This window comes from Phodopus roborovskii, unplaced genomic scaffold, assembly GCF_943737965.1.
Source record: "Phodopus roborovskii unplaced genomic scaffold, PHOROB, whole genome shotgun sequence".
Lineage (NCBI taxonomy): Eukaryota > Metazoa > Chordata > Mammalia > Rodentia > Cricetidae > Phodopus > Phodopus roborovskii.
This window is the reverse complement of record NW_026126434.1, coordinates 15494092-15514928: the sequence shown is the minus strand read 5'-3', so window position 1 is coordinate 15514928 and position 20837 is coordinate 15494092.

The window sequence follows — 20837 nt, the reverse complement described above, 5'->3', positions numbered from 1 at the left end:
TGGAACATTTTCTCTGGATGATTTGTCCTTTTCCTTCTGATGTTTCATTTGTCCAGTCATCTTCATATTCTTTAGCTGGATGTTTTTATTCTCCTGGAAAGACAAAAACATAACCTGTCCCAACCCTGATTTTGGGGGGTTTCCTTTTTGGCATGTTATATTTGATCAAATAAAAGGCATTTGCTATTCTTTTAAGTTAGTTTAGATTGAAGGGTCAAGGTTTTTTTGTTTTTGTTTGTTTTATTTGTTGTTTGTTTGTTTTGTTTTTTACTAGAGACATATGACTGAGTATTGTCAGTCTTAATTTGTATATGTATCTCCATAATGGTCACAATTTTTAACAAATGTGTAATTACAGAATCAGTCTTTTCAGAATTCAAAGCAGTTGCCCATTGAAATCCTGAATATGTGTCTATGGTATGGTGCACATACTTAAATTTTCTAAATTCTGCAAAATAAGACACATCCACCTGATAAATTTCATTTCTTTAAGTACCCTTTGGGTTACTTCCTACAGGCAGTAGAATTTGGTTATATAAAGAACAAGTAGGGCATTTCCTTATAGTTTCCTTGGCTTGTTGCCAAGTGATAGGAAAAATCTTTCTTCAAACCCTTGCTAATAACATGATGTTTTTCATGAAATGCTGAGGCTTCTAGCACATTTTCTAACAATAGCTTATCAATTTTTATCATTATGTTGTGCCAGAGGGCCTGGAAGACCTGTATGGGATCTGAAATGTGGTATATACAAAAGATGATTTCTATTTCTGATTATTTTTGTAATTGAATAAATAACAAATTTAATTCTGAATCATCTGGAATACGTTCAGCAGTTTTAATATGTAAAACAATCTTTCTGCATATTGAGAGTCAGTAACTATATTAAGAGGTTCTGGAAAATCTAATAATACCATGAGAACAGCATGTAATTCTGACCTTTGAACAGAATCATAAGGGCTTTGAGTCACTTTATTTAAATTTCCTGACTTAAAAGCTGCCTTTCCTGATTTATTTGCATCAGTATAGAATGTAGTGGCACCAGATATTGGTGTCCCATGTACAACGTGAGGAAGGATCCAGTTCTCTTTGTAAATTGAAGTCTCTAGCTTTTGGAATATTTGTTGCTAATCTCTACCCCCAAAAAATTATTGTAAGCTCTTTGCCAATGTTTATTTTCTGTCCATAATGAGGAAATGTTAGCCTTAGTAAAAGATACCATGATTTCTAATTCATCTATTCCTGCTAATTTGCAAAGTCTTAATTTTCCTTTATCAATTTAGAAAACTTTTCAACATAAATCAATTTTTTATTCCTTTTGTGTGGTAAAAATATTCATTCAAAGATGCTATCATCTTTAGAAAGTCCTGTAGGAAAATGCTTAGAAGGTGAAATAACCAGAATACAGTCAAGCTCTGGACCCAAATGATTCACGTGTGCAGCCTGCAATATTTTTCTAGCAAAGCCAATTCTCTCGGCCTCAGTTGATAATTTTCTTGGACTGTTTAAGTCCTTATCACCTCATAAGGTTTGAAATAAATTACTTCATTCTTGACTCAATCTAATTGTGGGCCACAGCCAGTTAATATCACCCAGAAAGTTTTAAAAATCATTAAGAGTTCATAATTGATTGCTCCTGATTATGTGATTGATTTTTATATAAATCTATCTTATGTCCTATGTAATTAATAGAATCTCCTCTTCGTCTTTTTTCATGAGCAATTTGTAATCCCCAAACAAGGCAAAATTTTCTTTACTTCTTCAAACATTTTTCTCTAAGGGATCTGTACATGAATCAGCTAATAAGATATCATTCATATAATGGTAAATTATAGATTGAGGCAACTAATTATGAATTATTTCTAATGGCTGTTGTACAAAGCATAAGCTTGAGCTTTTCTCCCAAGATAGCAGTCCATGACATCATCACAGTCTCACAAGTATGACCTGTTCTACATATAGGATTTTCTAACAGGGGCCCACCTTCATGTAAATGAGGCTAGTAAGTTTATAAATGTTATGGTTGAGTTAGAATTTCTCTAGTATAATAAAAATAAAACTAAGATCCTAAATTACCCATTTCGCTGACATTCTTTCCCTCCGGACAAGGGCATTTCTTTAGTTAATTCACCAAAAGTTACATATTAAAGAGCTACTCTAGGGCTCTGAGCCAGGCTTTTACTAAAGCAAGCATTGATATGTTGGCTGCCATGGTATTAATTATATCCAGCTCTGAAGAATGGCACACACTCTTGGAGCATCTGATTTGTGGAGCATTCTGATTTGTGGGTCAGCAGTGTCACTTAAAAGAAAGGGCAGCCCACCAGAGTTGGGAACAGAAAGACTGTGGAAGTCACACAGTGTTTCTAGAAGTGAAATCTAATCTCAAAATGGCTTAACCATCAATGAATATATGTCATGTTACATAACAAGAAGAAAGAAACTCAAATGCAGGGAGTTTTGGGGGCATCCTTGGGAACCCCGATTGTCTCTGCCATGGTGCACACAGTTCAGCATCCTGATATTTATCCCCAGGGCTTTTCTCTGAAATCCCAGGGTGGTAACCATATCCTTGTATATTCAAATAAAAGATTTCTCTTCTTTGGCTTCTTTCCTTAATTTATTTTTTATTTTTGAAATAATTATAGCATATGTAATTATAAGAAAATGTACATGAGAATCACCTAATTACATCACATGAGACAATAGTACAAAGCTAAAAAGCCATAATATTAACACAGAGTGCATTTTTTACACATGTAAGAAACTGCCAAAGAGCAAATTTAATTAATAATGAAGATGGAAATGAAAAAAAATTACCTCAATGGTGTCTCTTTCTTTTTGTAACTCTTGTCTTATTTGTATGGTGTGTGTGTGTGTGCGTGTGCATGTGAGTGTGTTCACCAGTGTGCCTCAGGGACTGAGGATTGCTGAAAAGCCAGAAGATGACATGGGATCCCCTGGTACTGGAGTTATAGGTAATTGTGAGCCTGACATGGGTACTGGGAACCAGACTCTGGTCCTCTAGAACAGTACATACTCTTAAGTGCTGAGCAATCTCTCTAGCCCTTTGTGTGTCTTTTTGAGGACAAAACTAACTTTTCCCAGTGCCTCCTGTACCCCATTATCCAAAACCATGTCACATGAGCATCATAGAACAGACAGAGGCAAGGGAAAGAGTTACCACTGAGTTCAACAAGGCAGGATTCATCAGCTGGGGCTGGAGTTGGCTTCATAAGACATGGTCCTCCAGTCCTTGCACAAAACAGTGACTCTGTTAGAGAAGAGATGGGATGGTCCTGGGTGGTAAGTGAACATGTCCACTGCTCCAGAGAATCTCCTTCTATAACATTGACCCTGGGAATGCCTTAGCACTCTGGGTGTTCTGATATGCAAATTTAGATTTGCTGCTCTTAGACACGGGCACAGCTACAGCCTGTCATTGTTTTGGGGTATTGTACTTCTACACTGATCACTATCACTGTGTGTAGATGTGGTTTTAAAAAATGTTTGTCTCGGAGGAAGTTACAGATCCCAACACATTTATGAAAGATAGAAACAAGAGAAAGCAACCTTCCTTGGCACACAAGGTGCTGGCTTCATCCTGGCTTCTGTCTAATTACCTTCCATTGAGGTTTGGGTGACACAGTCATCATTAATTCAACCAAGTATGGCTTTTCTAGATTCAGCTGTTTACTCAAGGTATCCTTATAGGCCCCTATATTTCTTAGAATTGACACCAGAAAATAGCCATATATGTTACTAGAGATATTACAAAGCCATCTCGGGGGCCAGGACCAAAACTGAGGAGACAGACAAGACAGGAAAGTGAGTTTAAAACATTTGAAACATTTTTTTACAATGTATTTACTGGCACTTAATGTACATTGGTACTCTGCCTGTATGCATCTGTGTATGAGGGTGCCAGATTCCCCAGGAACAGCAGTTAAGTACAGTTCTGAGACACCATATGAGTGCTGGGAATTGAACCAGGGTCCTCTGGGAGAGAACCCAGGGTTCTTAGCTGCTGAGCCATCTCTCCAGCCCCTAGAACATTTCTTATAACTTAAAAAGACAAAAGGCAGAAGCTCTCACATACCATAATAATACCCTGTATTTGGGTGGAATTAGGCAAATATGAGAAAAATGGTGTTGGGGTGTTTGACCCTGAGAATGCAAGCCGATCTTCTTTGGATTTTTCTGTGTTTTCCATACATGTAATTTGTGATGGTTAATCTTGATTGTTTACTTGGCTACATCGTGAGGGTGTTTGTGAACAAAACCATCTTCTGGGACAACAGCTGGGAGGGAAAGAACCACACTGAAGGTACATGGTGCCATCCCAGAAGCTGGAAGTCCAGATGGCGGGGGAAGGCATTCCTGGCCACCAGGAGATGAGGAGTCCTGCTCCCCCAAACTTTCTACCATAATGCATCTCACCCAATACAGGAACAGTGAAGACAGATGATGCAAACTGAAACCAGTTGTCTCCCATATTCATCACAACGATGAAAACCTTACACACTAACTTTTTCTTTCTGTGACTATGATGAGAACAAATAGCACTGCATGGAGATCTGTTTCTGAGAAGTATAAGGTGTTCCCCAGGCTCCCCCAAAACCACATAGAAGACCAAAAAACAAGAATACAAGCATGATGGAATACACATGTAATCTACCCATGCCAAGACAGGGAGATGTTGAGGTCAGTGAGAGATCCTGTCTTAAAATTGATTGATTAATTCATTCATTACAAGAACAGTGGGCAGCTCCCAAGGATAGCACCTGAAGTTGACATATGGCTTTCACACACATATGCATGCACAGGTACACATATCCACATATGCATGTTCTTCCACAAACATACATGCGTGCTTGCGCTTGCGCGCGCACACACATACACACACACAAACAAGTGCCATAGAAAAGTACACTATTAAATAATATCTCAAAATGGCTTAAAATTTGAGCAGTCAGTGTATTCTAGTAGGGACTAAGATAAGGGCTGTGACACAATTGAACCACACGTTCATGTTTAGTGCCTACTTCCAGTACTGATATGAAATAGAGTGTAAGTATCTGATATGCAGAATATCTCACATGAAAATCCCTGAGAAAGGGTCATTCAACACCCCACCCCAAGGGTCCTGACCCACAGGTTGAGAACCATTGCTCTAGAAGCCTGGGTGCTGCTCCCATCTTGCTTAATGCCCTATCTCCAGGGTGAGCACAGTGCCTGGCTCAGAGCTAGTACTTCATGAATATTTTGTAGAAGAAGCAGCAGATGGTAGACAGACTCGCTGGCTGGTTGTCTATTCCCAGCACCACTATTTTGCTTTCCTTGCGACTGCAATAAGACAACATGTAGAGATTAGAACTGTAATTAACCCACAGCTGAAATCATTATTATGTGTAAATAATAAGATTACTTAACTGAAAACCCGTGAGGAAAATTACTCTAAAGACATCATAAGATGTAGGATGATATCATAAATATTTTAAATTTTTATATAAATTAATAATGGTTAGGAACATAGTGAGGTAGAAAAAAATCCCTTACAACTGATATTCTGTGATGGCCATGAGAAAAACAACCTGTCTGAAGAAAATTATGATGCTCTCCAGAGGGTCATTCTGCGAGGCATGATTTTTAAATGTAGTAGGGAGGCCGAGTTTTAAACACAGTTGCACAGAAAAAAATCTGAGGCCATGTTTTGTCTCTGCTGCTGTTGGTGTGAGGTCGGCATGAATGACAAGGCAGTGGGAGGCAAGATGAGATGAGAATGTTCACCAGCAACAACCGACAATTTTTTTTTTTTTTTACAGAGCTGAGAACATTATATAACTCAAATTCTTAGAAGCATATTGCACCGAAATGGAAACAAAGTCATCAAATCACAGTGGAGGGCTTCGAAATTGCCAAGGATTAAGGATTTATTTTATGACAAATTTTATTTGGGAAGAACAGTCTATATGTTTTGGAGCCATTCCATGAAGAGATTTGATGTAACTTCTCAGTCTATTAGGGAACATACAACTTAATCGATCTAATGACAGTTAACAAGAAATGGATGGGAATGTATCCCATAGGGAATGATACTAGAACACTTTATTAACTGGGGGAAATGTTTACATTTGTGTTTTGTGTGTGCAGTTTTGCAGATTATATAAAACTAAAAAATATCCATAAGAAAATCCAAGTACCTCTTTTACTCATAAGGGAGTGAACAGTAACAAAACTAGTGCAGTATTATCACAAAGAACAAGAAGAAAGGTAATTTATTAAGATTTGTTTTATTTTATTAATTGTGTGTGTGTGTCTGTACTCATATGTGTAGGTACCCAAAGGAGGGTGTCAGGTCCCCTGGAACTGAAATTACAGTCATTGGGAACTCCATGACATGGGTATTAGGACCACCAAACCCCAGCCCTCTGTGCTCTTAACTGCTGAGCTATGCATGCTGAGAACTGAACGCAGGTCCTCTGTAAGAGCAGGAAACACTTATAACTCCCAAACCATCTCTCCAGACACCATGGCTCTGGAGGTAAGAACACAGAGGTCCGGAATCTGATGGTCCCCAATACCCACATCAGGCAGGTCACAATTGCCTGTATTTATGGCTCTAGAGGATCCAATGCCCTCTTCTTCTGGCCTCCATGAGTGTAATATACATAAATTCATGGAGCCTAAAGCACACACTCAAAAACAGAAATAAATGAATAAACAAATAAACATTTGTCTTCAGAGACACCTCTCCAGCCACTGAAAAGAAACTTCAATATTTGTATGGAAGATTTAAACCTTTCCATGGGAAAGAATGAAAACTCACTATAAACATAAAAGAAGAAAACTGAAAAAGATACTTCCAGCATTAAAGACTAATGATTCTAAGACTTGCTGCAGCAAGGCAAGTGGGAGCACCTGAAGTGCAAGCTTGGAATGAGACTCCATGGGTTGTAAAAAAAAAAAATGACAACCAAGCTGGACATCGGGGAAATCACCAGCTTCAATAAGACCAAGCTGAAGAATACCAAGACACAGGAGAAGAAAATCCTGCCAAGCAAAGAGACCACTGGCCAGGAAAAGAGGAGTAAAGTTTCCTAAATGCCTAGACTGGAGGATTTCCCCATGCCTCCCACCCCACCCTGATATCTCTGTGACACCCTCTTGATGAGGAAGAAGAGCCACCCACAAGATGGACTACAGCCACAAGCTGCACTGTGAACCTGGGCCCTCCATGCTGAGGCCACCGGCCCAAGGGTCTCTGAAGGGGACCACACACACACACACACACACACACACACACACACACACACGCACACACACACACTAATTGGACTGTCATATTTTATCAGTTTGTCTTGGAATATTATGGAAAACTATGTGTGTGATTGATTGATGAAAATAAAACATACCTCGCAGCAAAAATTTGATGATTTTAATATGGAAACAATTCTTTTAAAACAATACAAAAGATGTCAATAACTCAACAGAAAATTACTAAGGGTATGAATGAATAGCTCACAAATTAGTCCAAATTATCAACAACAGCATGCTATTTAATTTTAACAATTTCTGAGTCGAAATGTACCACAATTTAAATCATTTAAATGCAAAGAACCCCTTAAAGAGAAAAGCAGGAAAAAAATCTATGTCCACTGCCCTACAGGAACTAAGACTGTCTCTCTCAGACATGGAAGATCTATGCCTTTCCCATTTAACCCCTCTGTGCTAAAGAGTGTTTTACATTTCAGGCGACATGTCAGGACTCATTTTTGGTAAATTGCAATATGCCACTCATTCTTTCTGCCAGCCCACATTCTTCTTTTCCAACATGGCATGTGTGACTTTCACACCCCTGATAATTTCCATGTCATAAATATCCATCCGGATGAGCATAAATGAAGTGGATGATTGGACAATTGCAGAGTAAAATATGCAGAGGTCTAGATCTGGGTCCCAACCATTCATTCTCTACATACATAGCAACTGCACAAAAGTTGCTTCTAGTAGAGCCTGTGAAACCCTGCCCCCCCCCACTCCTTTCCAAAGCATAAGGTAGAGGCAATTAAAATGGCATTTGTGTGTGTGTGTGTGTTCTTTCATGTGTGTTGGTATGCATACACATGAGTGTGTACTCATGTGAATTTCAGTGTTGTTTTTTGGGTTCCATTTACTTTTTCTATTGTGGGGTCAGAGTCTCCCACTTGCCTGGAACTTGCCTGGAACCAAGTAGGCAAAGCTAAATGAGTTCCAGACACCTGCCTCCCACTGTAGGGGTTACAAGTGTATGACACCAAGCACGAATTTTTATAACATGAGTTCTAGGAATCACACTCAGGGCTTGTGCTTGAAAAGGAAGCATTTTGCCAATTGATCTATCTCTCCAGTACCCTAAATTGGCATTTTAAACAAGAACCCCAATTAATACTTAGGTGGTTTAGTGTTTGAAAACCAATGTCATGGCAGACCACTAAATCTTTCTGTAAAAATTGAGGACTCTGGAGGAAAAAAAATGTGCATGCAGAATAGCAACACCACTGCACATGCAAGTGACCGCTGACCTCTACTCCCAGAGCTCTGTTCACGAATCCTTGTTACATTGGAGGTGATGCCTCTTTAGGTTGCTCTCCCAATCTCCTCAATCAAATTACACTCATCAAAGCTTCTAGTCTTCAAAAGCACTTTCAGAAAACCCATAAATTTGGTCCCTAGTCTGATGATTCAGGCACTTAATCACACCATAAAGTTAATGGAATCCAATTTGAATGTAGACACCTCAACAACCACACTGCATTGAATTCACAGTCTTTATAAAATATGGGTTTCCAAATGAATCAGCAGCCTAATGGAAAATTCAAAGCAGAATGCTTGTCTCTCATTGGTCACTGTTCAGATCTTCAGCTGCCAGGAAAGGACCAGAGCTGTCAACGCAGAGCCGTAGCCCCAGCAACCACCACATAACCAGGAACTTTTCAGCACTTGAAAAGCTAGAAGTTACAATACACATTTTCAGATGTCCTCTAGACTGTTAGGATACCTGTGGCTTATAGCTTCCTGGCTCCCCAAGGGTCAGACTCGGCATTCACAACAGTTCACAACACGGGATTTCTTGGTGCATCAGACTCAACCCAACTGCTCCAAAGCATGTTCCTCCAGTGCTACCTGGACTCTGGGGTGTGAAGAAGGAGCTACCAAGATCCCCAAGAATTCAGTAGTTAAGAACAAAAAAAAATGTTGTTGGCTTGGCCTTGCAAGCATCCATTTGTGCTGTTCACGTTGTCTGGCACCTCCTCCTCTGTGACATCTGGATTATCAGTGCTGAACTTTCCATCCAGATGTTCTTTGTGGTGGAAATGGAGTGATGAACTGAAGCTGGGTGGATTTGCATGTGAGGGGCAGCTGTGTATATGGGCTCCCTTAGGGAAGTCTTTTCATGGTCCATCTGCCTCAGGTGGTGGCAGCTCTTCCTGAAAGGACATCAGACTGCCTAGATGGACCAGCTTTCATGTTCTTCAAGAGCTGTGGTCATTTCTAAGGTAAATGGAAGGAAGACAGAAATCCTCCCTTAATTTATCTCCTTAAAGATACAAAGACAGTACCTGGGATCCAACCATTCTTATTTCCCTCAATAGTGGCCATGCATACAAAAGGAGACAAGGCCCTCAAAGAGTCTTGAACAATTTTACTTTAATGTACTGAACTGAAGATTTAATCCACTGAAGAGAGTTGATGCAATCGCTTCTTCTCAAATTCCTTTTGTACAAAATCTTGATGTCTAGCACTGGAAATGTATTAAACTAAACTACACTTTGAAATATTTTGTTTTTTTTTTTTTTTTTTTTTTTTTTTGCTTTTTTAAGTAAGCAAAGAGAAGCAGGGGCTCTCTCTCTCTCTCTCTCTCTCTCTGTCTCCCTCTCTGTCTTTGTATGTGTGTCTATTTTAATCCTTCTTGTTCTCAAGTAAATCATCATGAACAGAATCTTCTGAAAGCTGTCTTCCATAGAACATTTCTCTCTCTCTCTCTCTCTCTCTCTCTCTCTCTCTCTCTCTCTGTCTCTCTCTCTCTTTGTGTGTGTGTGTCTGTCTGTCTGTCTGTCTGTCTTCTGTCTTTCTCCCTCCCTCCATCCCTTTCTCTCTTTGTGTGTATGTGAAAAGCTTAAAATGTACTGTCTTAATTTCCTTAATTGCTATTCTATTGCTGTGAACAACACACACGTTATTTTTGGAAAAGAAAATGAAAGCATTTAATTGGGGGCTTGCTTGCAGTTTCAAAGGGTTAGCTTATTATCAACATGGTAAGAAACAGACAGGCTTGGTTCTAGAGCAATAACTGACTGTTTTACATCCTGATTCACAGGAAGCAGGCAAATAAAAAGACACTGTGTATGCTGTGGCTTTTGAAACCTTAAAGCCTACTCCCAGTGACACACTAACAAGGCCACACCTCCTCCTTCAAAGCCACACCTCCTAATCTCCTTAAACAGTTCATCAACTGAGGACTAAGCATGTGAATATATTAGCCCAGAGGGGTCATTTTCATTCAAGCCACCACATGTACTAAGTTTTAACCAGTAGTGGAGTGGTATTTCCCTCAAATTTCCCAACTAAATCAGGCAAATAGAATGATACGGCTTTCTGATTTATGTCTGGAAGATGGTCCAACAGTCATCTAAGCAGATGAGTGACATCTTACTACTTTGAATGTTTCCTGGTTCCTGCCATTTTAATTACTTTGATCATGGTGAGATCTTACTGTGAGTAGGGGAAACAAGTGTGGTGTGAGCAGATAGATACCTGCGTGCTATAAGGGCCAGAAAGCAAATGGAGAGATGGCCAGGGGAAGGCATCTCCTGCCAAGAGATTACAGGGAGGCAGCTACAATGGGTCCAAGTCTTTGTAGTGCTCTGTTCCATCACTTGCTTATATTTACATATCATTAGAATACAATTAAGTTGTAATGGGAAAGGGAGTGCAAATACAATGAGACCCAAACTTAAGTCTGAGTCTGCCTAGTCATATGACCTTGCTTACTATGCCAGTTTCAAGTTCAACTTGTAGATGATGAAAAACTATTTACTCTTTAGCTACCCTGTGTCTCACCCTTCCTGTTGCTGTGACAAAATCGCATTGGAAAGAAAGAGTATGTTCTGGCTTGTAGCTTCAAGTAGCTACAAGCATCCAAAGTCAAGAAGCAGAGTGAAGAGCCCTGGGGCTCAGCTCCCTTCCTCCATTTGGGGCAGTCTAGGACCCAAGCCTAGGGAATGATGCACATATTTGAGGATAGGCATTCTCATCCCAATTAATCTAACATCCCTCACAGGGGGATGCCCAGAAGCTCGTCTTCTAGGCGATTAGATACTACCAATATACTAGCCAACAATACCCATCACAGTCTCTGAATCCTGGGGCTTGATGAAGAGACAATGAGAAGGGTGGAAAGGACTTCATAACGGCTGCAGCTACAGCTGTGCCTCTGGATTCTCTTCAGTTTTGGATTAACTGTATTTCCTTCTGAGAAGAGACAGCACCTTGGCTCCCCTCCTACACATTTTATTCCAGGCTTCCCCAAACCATGGGTGGAGTGGACAAGTTGTCCTAAGGGACACACCTGTAGTTCATACCACTTCTAGTGTGAATCCTGTCAAGAAGTCTTCAGCTGAAGACTTCAGAGACTGTGATGGGTATTGTTGGCTAGTATATTGGTAGTATCTTGAAGCTACAAGCCAGAACATACTCTTTCTTTCCAATGCGATTTTAAACTTGTTAAATATCATCTCCACCATGATTCAAAGGATTCACTTATCAATGCTTTCTTTACTTGCTCTATCTGGTTCCCAGATGTGAGAAAGAGGCATAGACAGAAAGAGCACTTTATATGTAGTTACAAGGACACTGCTTAATCTCAGTTGTCAACTTGATGAGATCTAGAGTCATCTGGACATTCCTATAAAGAGCTATCTTAATTAGATTATTTGAGGTAGGGAAACCTGCCTGATGTGGGTGTCACTATTCCCTAGGCTGTATTGAAAAGGAGAAGATGAGCTGAGCACAGGTTTTCAAGGCTTTCTTCTTGACTGTGGATGCAATGTGACCAGCTGCTTCAAGATCCCACTGCTACAATTCCCCACTATGAACAACTTCACACACAAAATATAGGCCCTAAAAGGTTGTTCCTTCCTTCAGTTCTTTTGCAAGGTGATTTTGTCACAGTAACAGGAAAAATAACTAAGAGTGCAGATGTGTCTCTCAAGGAAGCAACCAAAGGGTTTCCATAGCACTGAGACCCTTTTCTCTTTGGGAGCTGAAGACCTGGAACAACCGAGAAATTCCCAGTTCTATGAGCTATATACCCTGGGATGAGGGGATGAAGATGAGGAAAGACAAGATGCTTCTACCATTTCTCCCTTTCACGTCTACCTGCAGCAGTCAAAAACTCAACAGAGGGGCTGGAGAGCCACCTTAGTTGGCAAAAATGTTTTCTGTTCGCTTTACATACACAAGGACCTGAGTTCAACTTCCAGAACCCATATTTCTAAAACAAGACAAGTATGGTGGCACATGCTTATAATTCCAGCACTGTGGAGGTGGGAAGAGGTGTATCCTTGTGACTCACTGACCAGGCATCCTAGCCCACTTGGAGAGTTCCAGACCAAGGATAGACCCTGACTCAAAGAAAACAGTGGACAGTACCTGAGGGAAAACACTCAAGGATGCCCTCTGGCTTTTATGTGAGCATGTGAGTGTACACACACACACACACACACACACACACACACACACACACACACACACACAAACACACCACAAGCCTCTCTTCTCCAGGCTTTAACTCAACAGATAGAGCTGAATAGTCTAGGAAGATTAATCCAAATTCTAGTCCATTCTTCATAGCTGTATAATAATACAGACATTACCAAGCTAATCATTTTACATTTCCACAACCCAGAGGGGAGGGGGCAAGTAAAAAGGCCTGACTCATTCACAGGGGGTATTTCTAGACCCTAGAACCATGCTCAGTACATAGGAACTATTGTTTCCTATGCAAAAGTATCATTAAAAAGGAGTTATTAGAGAGAGTAAATGATTTAGAGACCAAGCCCCCAACAGAACAGCTCCCTAATACTTTCTAAAATGTGTTGATGCTTACAAATCCAAAATAAATGACCTAAAAAAAACACTTAAGAAGAAATAATGCACATTTAACCAGGCTTCCAGAGGAAAATCTAAAGAGGGACAAAACAAAAAATTTTGGAAGAATTATTAAATCCCTTCAAATTCAATCCTAGCCCTATACCAGACATGCTGCTTGTCCTTTGTCTGGGGAGGAGCTGTCACTTGAGGCAGTCCTGTTCAGTACTTCTTTACCAAACCCCCAGTATGGCCACCTCTGGGGCTCGGGACAAGACTTTGGACATTCTGAAAAAGACCCTCTCATCAGCCTACCCAGCAACCTCTTCGAGGTTTCACGGGGAGAATTTAGACACACCACACTCATGCTCCAGCCAGTATTTCCAAAGGTTGACATGTGTCCAGCCTCAGCAACATGTCACAAAGATCTGTGTAACATCAAATAAAATTCAAAACCCCGCAGATTGCCTCAGTTTGATAATCCTGTTAAAGTTTCCAGAATTTAACAGTGTTCTGGTACCTTCTGTCCCATCCTGGATTTTTAGCTCTTCATCTGCTAATGAATGTGACTTTACCTTTCCTGGTGTTTGATTAAGGTCCTGAGGCTGGTAGTAAAATGGGTCCCCGTTTTTGCTACAAATTCAATTAGCAGAAGTTGGAATTGTTCTCTTCAACAAAGTTAAATAAATTGTTAATGAGAAATTTACCTTCACTTGATTCGCTGGTCGCCTTATTAGCTTGGAGTCAACACTATTAAAGCAGGAGCTGTTTATTAAAGCTTAAGGTGTTTTGCTGAATTGAATGTTAAAAAGATGGCGGAGGGGAGTGTCACTGGCTGCCAGCTCCCAAACCACAAAGAGGCTTCCAGGATGCACCCAAATCTAGCCACTTCAGGCTCCCACGGGTTCTCTGCATAAGTGAATTGTTACCTAGTGGATAAGAATGGTTCATGGACCCAGGGGCTGTCCAAAGCTTTTCTTGTCATTTGTTATTCAGAGGCCTCTCCTCAACCAAGCAGATACCAGCCTGAAGTTGAAGGTGAGCCCAAAACAGAACAGGCAAATCCTGACCTTTTTTTTTTTTTTTTTTCCTGAGAAAGGAACTCAAATGCCTCCACCACTATGCCAAGACATGGGACACAGGCAAGAGTTAAAACACAAGAAGTGGCTATGCAGACCTCGAGATCACCTATCCAAAAGAAACAGTAATGTCTATCTGGTGTGGAATTCCTAAAGTGCTATACCTTAATAACCAGCTCTAAGCAACACTGAGAGGCCCATAAGGTGGCTTTTCCTGCCTATTTCTCCCACAAGCCTCTTCTCCTGACTGCCCTGCTCATGTGGTTGAATCTGCAAGGGCTCCTTACTGGTCCATGCCAGGGGTAGGGGAAAAAAAAGGCTTCGTTTCCCAAAATTCCCTGAAGCTTAGCTCTCACGGAGGGCATTCCTCTTCTTCCCCTGCCCAGGACAGCAAGAGGATGAAGGAGCTCAGAGTTAAGAGCCGGCCACCACAGGAGGGAAAGGCACTGGATTTACTGCACCAGCTTTCCATTGCCAGTCAGGACAGTGTTCAAGAGTACCAGTTTAAAGACCTCTTGCTCAACAGCTTAATAACGGCAGAGGCAGGACCTCCTCAGCCAGCCAGGTCTGAGGAGTCCTTCTGAAGTAGGATTGCTTCAATGTCTACCTGTAGCCCCACTGTTGTAGCCTGTCCAGGCTAGATTTTTGAAAACTCCTTTTGCTAAAGACAGTGTGAGTAAATTCTAAACAAAACTGGCAGAAATCCTTCCACACCAGATGTGCTAATATCTGGGGCCTCCATCTTCTCTGATATAATAGGTTGTTAAACTACTTCATATGTGACTAACATCTACAAAAAAAAAAAAAAAAAAAAAAAAAAAAAAACTTCTTCCTAGTGCCCAATTAGAAGCAGACAGATTGCAATGGTGGTATTCAGGCAAGAATGGCCTCTGGTGTTGATGGAGACTTTCTTCTTTCTTTCTCAGAGAGGAAGACAACAGTTTGGGTTTTGCAGGTCTAAAGAAGCTGTTGGTGGTGGTTCATGATGATAGCTTTTATTCACAGTGGGAGAGAACTGTCCTAATGTGTAAAGCTTAGTGGCTAACTCCAGCTCCCTAAAGCCTCCTAACCCTATAACCAGGGCTTCTCCCAATCCAGGACAATCTTCCCCCAAAAGAGAACAGCTTCAACAGGAAGAAAGGGTAACCGTTCTCCTGAGGCCCTTGGAGATGAGAAATCAGGGGAAGAAGGCAATTGGATATGGAATGATGATTGGCAAGGCCTATCTACAAGTCAACCAACTCCTGAGAGATCATAGGATAACAAAAGAGGAGGGATTGCTATTTCCTCATCATTAACCATGTGCAGGATTTTATGGATTCATTCACTTGACATTTTGTTCTTGTTTTCCTATGAGACACTGGTGTGTAACACTGGTTTCCTCTTTCCTCACTCAACTGAAGAACGAGGCAGTTAGAAATAGAGAGGAACCCAAGTTGGAGTGAACTAAGCCAGTGAGGTACCTACTTCTATCATGTACACCTGAAGCCATGGGGTGAGGTGAGGTAACTTCCCTCCCAGGATTCTGGGAGGTGTGACCAAGATGGCTCAATCTAACCTCTCCTGTGGGTGGAATCTTTAAGAATAATTCCAGAGAGAACCCCTCAGTCCTCCATGAGCTTCATGACTGCTTCCTGAAGAAGCCCAGGACATATGTTCAGCTCTCCTTCTGCTGGGATTCAGACTAAATTAATTTAAAAACACTTGTTATTTCAGGTGCAAAAGTCCTGGAGAATGAAAGCATCTTCCTTCTGTCTACCCCACGGCCTTTCCTACCCTTATGGTGAGATCCTAAGCTATCAATGACAGGGACAAATGAGGCTTTGCAACAGAGGAGAGACGCTATTCAAACTGTTCCTGATTTCTACAAAGGAGAGATCGTTTGATCTTTGAAACTGCCAAAGGGGCAGTTTGATCTTCCTCAAACTCATTTATTTTAGATTCTTGCAAATTTCTTTTCTGTAGGTTTATTTCCTTAGAAAACTCAATATTCAATTGAACACTGACTTTTATACATTGAAATGCAATATTGAATAGCCAGAGTCTAATAAATGCCGTCCTAGCTATATAGGATATTTTAAAAAACCATAAAAGGGCCGACTGAGCCCGACCCAGGCAGAGATGACAAAGTGAATTCAATGCTTCTTTTGAAAATGAGTCATGGTCAGAAACACTTTGACCAAAAGCATTTCTTTGAATGCCAGGGGTAAATTTGCTCACTTTCATTTTCTGCCTGGGTTTCAAATCAGCCCTGCAGAACGGAACAGAATCCACTCCCAGGCAGCTGTTGCAGATGTGAATGTGAACAGGGGAGCGAGGTGGGGCCTGTTCCTTTCTGTCAGTTATTTTCAAATTATGGAGATAATATTTAGATAAGGATGGTCTGATTCTGCTTTGTATATTTTTTCAGAGAAGAGCAAATCATTGCTGCTCTCTGCTTTCTGCTCTACTAACATGCCCCAGGACCACCCTTCCTAGTCCTTAGGAAAAAAAAAAATGACGTTTATTGTCCCAAGCTTCCAAATTACTGGCAACGAAAGAATCTGACATATGTTCAAGTTGGGGAGCAGGGGGAAAGACTCAAGGGAGGATGGGCACAACATACTCAATCGATTAGCCAAGAGGAACAGCCTTTGATGTCAGGGCACCTTTCCAAATTTCACTTAAGACTCAAACAGTCTGTGGGAAATCAAAGTTCTCAATCGGAACTTCTGCCCCGCTCCCCCAGTGCAACCATGGCCTGTGGCCCAGGAAAATTTTTGCTTTTAACCATATGTAGATACTGCTCAGTTTGAGAACACGTTCCTCTCCTGGCCCTTCCGACACTGAGCCCTTTAAGAAACAGATGACTCCATCTTCCATTTTCTCTCTGCTGTGTGAATGTTTTTCCCAGTTGTGCATGTTTTAGGGACAGGAAGATTCATATTATGGAAGACCCAGTTGGTAGAGAACAAGCCCTCCTAGACTTGACTTAGGGAGACGTGCTGGTTCTTACAGTTTTGAGGGATTGACTGTCATCGTGTACACTCTGCTTAATGAGCTGAGATCTGGACTGGAATGGAGAAAAGGATCTGGGGCTAAAGGGCCGGGTAGCCAATGGAGGAGAAATGAGAACCTCTTGGGAAAAAGTAGCAAGAAAGAGATGTCATTAGAGACAGAAGAACTGGGTCTCACCTTCAGAATAACAAAGGCATTATTATGGCATCAGATCAGAGACTGTGTGACTTAGATTATGAAAATTTGACTTCATAAGGGCCTTTGGATATCTAAGTAGAGGTATGAAGACATAGACCCTGCCTAGGACATTGGACCACTTTGGTATTTATAGAGAGAGAAAGTTCTAGAAAGTATTTCCTTAGTCCTTGTCTGCTCTGCCCTGGTTATAACATCTAAGGTAATATCCCACCCTAAGCCTGGACCTGAACACTATCAGGTCATCATGGTGCTTTCTAACATACATGCCCTCACATACCAATAGTATCTCCTACAGATAGATGGTCAAGATAGTGGAGTCTGCATAGCAGTGAACACCCAAGAATAAGAAGCCCCAAATGGATAGGCAAAAAACAAGTCACTGGGCCTGATGATCCAGACCCATATGATAGAAATAAATAAGCTCTGCAAGCTGTGTTCTGACCTCTACTCATACTATGTGGCACAATACATGTATAAACTTACATATACACAAAAACATGATAAATGTAAAAAAAAAAAACCCTAGAAATATTATGCATTAAGTGCCCAACATGTGAAGAGAGGCTCCATAGATGTTATAGGATGGGAGAGATATTTGCCTGAGTGGGGTTAATATATTATACAATTGTAGAAACCCCAAATGATGTGCACTGCTAGTGTAGTGAGTTCCCCCACGTGGAAGTAGCTCAGGCCCAAACTGGATACCTTACCCATGAAAGGGAAATTGTAAAATCAGTAACTCTACATAATTTTGGACCTGGAAGGGACCCATAGTATTATATACTCCAAGTTCATAAGACCCAGGACTACTAGCCTGGAAGCTTAGATCTGACTCTCATACCGCAAGTAAGAACTTTCTAACAATATTCTCTGAAACTTTGAACAAAATTGGCTTCAGCATCTTAGAGAAGCCTTTTGATTAAACAGTCCTTTTCTATCTTGATAACTTCAAAAACAATCTCAATTTAAGGAAGTCTCTCATGCAGGCTGGGAAGGTGGTCCAGTTGGTAAAGTGTCTGTCACATGGCAAAGCATAATAACCTAAATTCTGTCTGCACGGACCACATAAAAACACTGGGAGTGGTAGCACACACTCAGGGTAGGGAGGTGGAGACAAATGGATCCCTGGACATAAGTGGCTGCCAATCTACCAGATCTAGGCCAGAGATAACCGTTAGATCGCATTGTGGCTTGAATGAAGAAGGCCTCCCATACACTTGGTCCCTGTGGGATGGAGGAGGGAGATTAGGAAGTGTGTCCTTGCTGGAGGAAGTTCATCCCCTTGGTGGGCTTTGAGATTACACAGACTCTTCTGACTTTTAGTTCATTCTCTGCTTCATGTTGGTGGTAAAAATGTAACGTCTCAGCTTCCTGCTCCTGTTTCTTACTAAGTTGCTTCCCTGCCATGGTGGATTCTTATCCCTCTGGGGTTATACACTAAAATAAATACCTTCTTCTGTAAGTCATTTCTGCTCGTGGTGTTTTATCACAGCAAAAAAAAAAATGTAATTAACACAGCATCTGAGGAGAGATACTTAAGATGGAGTGCTGGGCTCTGCAACATTGCACATGTGTGCATGTGGACACTCACACACATGTACACATGCAAGCCTCTCTCTGTCTCTCTGTCTCCCTGTATGTGGACGTGTGTGTGTGTGTGTGTGTGTGTGTGTGTGTGTGTGTGTGTGTGTGTGTGTGTCTCGCTTTCTTTCTCTCTCAATAGAGCCAATATTTAAAAAAGAGCAGCTGCTGAAATCCATGAAATAACTCTTATCAGTGAATGCTCTGAACCTCAAGGACATAGCGCTAAGCTGGAAGGACAGAGTGTGCACACACATCCCATTCCTGTCTCCAGGGTTCTTAGCTCTGCAGGAGACCTTTGGGGAAGGAACTATTCTTTTGTAGCTCACAAACAAATGGAGGCTTTTTTTTTTCTTTCCTTCAAGACCATTTTAAACAAATAAAAACCAATATCTGCATTTCTAGACACTCACAAATCTATTGATATATATCACCCTCAAGGCCTATAACATAGGGGAATGTCTTCCTAGAGAAAAGGAAGAAAACCAGAAGGTAATGTCACTCAAGAAGGAGTAACCAAAAAAAAAAAAAAAAAAAAAAGGCAAAGACAACACCATGGGAGTCTTGAAAGTGGCACACTTTAGTTGTTCAGCCTAATATGGATTTGAATAACACTACTGTGACATTTGTCACTCAACAAATCTTTTCTCCTTTTATCCAATTTGTTTTTTTTTTTTTTCTTCTTTCTAGTTGAAATTGTATCAGAAAAGTGAATCAAGCTGTGGAGTTTTGTTGTAGCTATTTGTTATTACTTGTCTATTTATTTGGTTTTTAAGGAATATTAGCTCCCAAAGACTCAGCAATGAGAGTATGTGTGAAGTTTTAAGTGTCAAGAATTTAAAATATTGCTATAGAAGATGCATGTCCAAGTGGCAACATGAAATGGTAGAGAGTAGCAGCCTGCCTCATCAGTTTTTGAGGACATGATATCATGAGATGCAGCATCAGATAAACAGAATTCAAGAGTTCTTCATAGGCCCTGCCACAGGCCTATATAAGACTACGGCTCTCACCAAACTGGGGTTCATAGCACATCTGTTTGCTGTGCTCATTAACCTTGCAATTGAGTTAAGAGAAACCTTTGGATGATAAAGTCAACAATAGTCTTAGTGGCTCTAACTTTTAACTACCTGAAGATCTCTGAGAAACAAGACAGAAATTAGCTGCAAAAACGTAAAGGCAAGCCCATAATTTCATGGAGCATGTCCATTAATGGAGGAATGGGGGCTGAGGAGCTACTCAGTGATAATAACTATAATTGTCCCCTTTCATCTTCCCCAACTTTCTAACAGAAAAGTACTATCAAAACAAAGAAGCAAAAGGAGTACATTCCTATTTCAATTTCCATTTCCATGCAAAATACCACTCTCAAAATATTAGTTTCATCTAGGTTGGCCCTTCCCAGAATATGCATAGTTGGATGTCAATGGACTGTGCTGTCGGAAGGATGCTATTTAATTGAATTTTCAAGTTAGCTGGAAGTTAGAGACAAAACTGTCTTTTTTCAGTTGTGGTAGGAATCAGTGCATGGTGTTGATGAATGACAATGATGATGACCTGATGGTGGCCTATACAACCATCATGTATGGGTACATTCTTGGGAATTTATATGCAAAGCAAATTCTGACTAAAGAAATAAGCTCTCATTATCAGCTCTTCTTATGTTCCAAAAATCTCAGGTAGAACTCTTTACCAGGCTCCATTTCGGAGTCCTGGACTCTCCATCTGCCCACGCCAGGCCACTAAATTCAAACCTAATGAATAGCACATTGTGAGAACACAGCAATAGACCTCAACCACGAGAAGAGAGAATGATATCTTTACTTATTGCCCCACATGAGAGTTGACCTACTT